Source organism: Apis dorsata, unplaced genomic scaffold (genome assembly GCF_000469605.1).
Source record: "Apis dorsata unplaced genomic scaffold, Apis dorsata 1.3 scaffold_650, whole genome shotgun sequence".
NCBI lineage: Eukaryota > Metazoa > Arthropoda > Insecta > Hymenoptera > Apidae > Apis > Apis dorsata.
In genome coordinates, this window is record NW_006263841.1 from 52,033 (window position 1) to 55,141 (window position 3,109).

Consider the following 3,109-nt stretch of genomic DNA (forward strand, 5'->3'; position numbering starts at 1 on the left):
CGAGGGATAATCGGTAGAAGAGGAACGATTATAGGACGGAATTCGAACGATCGACCGAATGATCAATTGAAACGACCGCTTTGCCTTTTGCGGCAAACACGGCAAGAAAATAATCTAAGTGGATAATCTGTATTGCTCACTCGAGGGAATGAATTTATTGCGGTTAACTGATGCTCGTTACTCGATTATACGTGAAACGCTTTCCAACGGAATATTTCGTGTCGTTGTGCGGTTAAAGAATTCGGTTATTATTATTATTATTCTCATCGTCGAACAACCACAGGTTCTATCGTCGAGAAAATAAATTTTACGATTTTAAAACTCGCTCGAATCTTCCTAACTTCTTCGTTTCAAATCGTATCACAAGTGTATACGTGCGTGTATTCGGAAATAAACCGTTGGAAAAAAGTTTTTTTGAATATAGCGGTGGAACGCGGCAATTTGGCGGTGAGAGAAACGCCATATATCTTGCTTGCTTGATATCACCGCTTCGCTCGGTCCCTTAAAACTTTCTTCCTTGTTAAAGGGGACAGGAAACGAGATGGAAGAATAAATCGGAGATACGCGGACGAGGTCGTTCACTTCCGGGATCAATTTCCTCGATTAACGCGGACACGCTTCTGCTCTTCTTCCGCTATATAGCGCAGAGAGACCCGTTTCGTCGGTTTCAGAATATCTATTCTGTGTGCACGACGGGACGTGTGCGACAGACACGTAACGTATAACGCGGGCGTTCTTATAATCGAGAGAGCAATCGAGTGCTCTCGCTCGTTTAAAATTTTATAATATCTTGTTTCTCTCTTTTTATTAATTTTTTTTTTTTTTTTTTTTAATTAATATAATCTAACCAATAATCTCTCCGTATTCCTCTCACTCGGCAGCCGTGTGATCCATCTGCGGCGAGTCGACGATGAAACGATTCGAGCTTCGCACTTCCACGAAATCTTCTTTCGGTTTACAATGGGTTTTCGAGGAACGCAGTCTCATTTTGCACGCTGCAAAAATGAAACGATTATGGAAAATTTGTAACAATTTATTATACTCGAATAATTCTTTCTATATTCCCTCCATTATTTATTTTCTTTTTATTTTAATGATTAGAATAGTTGAATAATGAATAATTAATGCTGGTATAAATGATATTAATGTCGAGAATGATCGACGACGATAGAATGTCGTTAACGAAAAAATTGTTAAAAGATACGCGGAGTAATATAAAAATTTATGATATGATCTCGTGTGTATAAAAACATATTTCGATTAGATAAAATTATATCCGAAATGTGTGTGTCGCAAATATTCAGATTAAATTCATACAAATTGATACTAATTATAAAAATTGCACAATATCGTATTACGTATATATGTACATATATATCAATTACCGAAGATTATTTATCGGACTTTCTCTCGTAATAATTACCACGAAATTGATTTTAATTGATTTTTTTTTTTAATTTTTTTTAAACAATTGACAATAAACGAAATATCATTCGAATATGATCGAGTTAAAATAAAAATAAGTTTTTCTGTGCTAAATAATAATTTTCAAATATACAATTCGATCCTATTTATTTCGGTTGAACGAAATGTTCGATTATCTTATGCAAAGAATATAGGTATTTAATACCACAAGGTTGTATTTCAAATATAGCACTGCATATTTTCACTAAACGATATAAAAATACGCACACAAGGTGATTCTACAAACTGGGACAAGCCATAACTCTCTCTTTTAGATGATAGGAAAAAGATCGAGTTTTACGTGATCTTACGAGGCCTCTTATCATTTTGCTCGCGTTAATGCGTTAATGCAAAACAATTACGTATAATAGTAACGCGCATCGCGATACGTTTCCTCGAAACGAAAGCATTTCATACTTTTATAATCTTTATAATTTGTCATAGATTTATTTCTTGCTATTAAACTTGGTAATTTTTTAATAATAATAATAAAAAAAAAAAGATTCGATTCAATGGAAAACGACACGCGATGGTAGAGAATCCGGATCCATAAAAATATCGTAAAACAACGACCTGTGCACTTTCGGAATTATCGTTGCATTTATATATACGTTAAAATTCGTACGACGTATTCGTTCACGTTGCTCACATTGCAAAGTTAAGCTCGACGATATTAAGGCCCGTTATATCGAATGCTCGTGTAACCGCGGTTTTAATCGATTTTCACGGTGATTTTAATCACCGTGAACAGAAATCGTTTTAACTTCGTTTCACCGGTACGTATAATAAACGTGACTGTTCAACAATCAAAACAATCCTCTCGGACGTTGCCAAACGAAAACCAGTATCGGTTCTATCGCTGGAATCGAGCTTTCTGACGTTCGCTAAATATTTAAATTTCCCTCCTAAATAGTACGATTTCGTAAGCGTGCGTCGACTTCGAAGGTTTCGAATAAAAAAGATACGTAAATTTAGATCGAATAAACATTTTCAAATTCGCTTCTATATCTCGGTGTAACAACATTTTCACAAATATTTCGCAATTTTGTTTAACCTTATGCGATCTCGTGTCAAATCGAATCGATTTTATCTCGAAAATTTAACAATTTTATTCCGGATCGATTTGTAGCATCGAAAAATATCGAATAAAATAAAACGTTTCGTTCGAATTACTCGTTTTAGAGATACGATCGATTTGATCGAATATATTTGAAATATCCAGTGACCAGTTGTTTTTGCGCATCTGTGTTGCGCAATGCGCGATGCGCGAAGAGTGGAGCTAGAGGGGGCAGTGACTGGAAGGATGGATGCCTCGTCACAATATATATTCCGAGACAGTACGAAGTTTGACAAGTGAATCGTACGTACGATTCATCGTAATCATTCTTTTTTTTGCTATTAATTCCTTAAACACATCAATTTCTCGGAACATAAATGTGCTTTTTTCTCTTTGTTTCTTTTTTTTTTAATCTTTGTTTTTAATCGAATGATTCAACGTTAAACGAATGGTGCAAAGTAATCGTTTCCTTAGATTATAACGAAATTACGCGCACCACCATTGGTCATCATTAGTAATGTAGTGGTGTAATGATCTTTTCATTACGTTTCGTTAATTTATTATCATTATTATTCTTTTTTTTTTTTT

General features: G+C 34.7%; 1 protein-coding gene across 5 annotated transcripts in view; it reads right to left on the reverse strand.

The window, feature by feature from the left end:
- LOC102678223 (G protein-coupled receptor kinase 1) overlaps positions 1–3,109 on the reverse strand; it is a 25,288-nt gene that overhangs the window by 14,287 nt on the left and 7,892 nt on the right. The gene's annotated exons all lie outside the window — the stretch shown is intronic.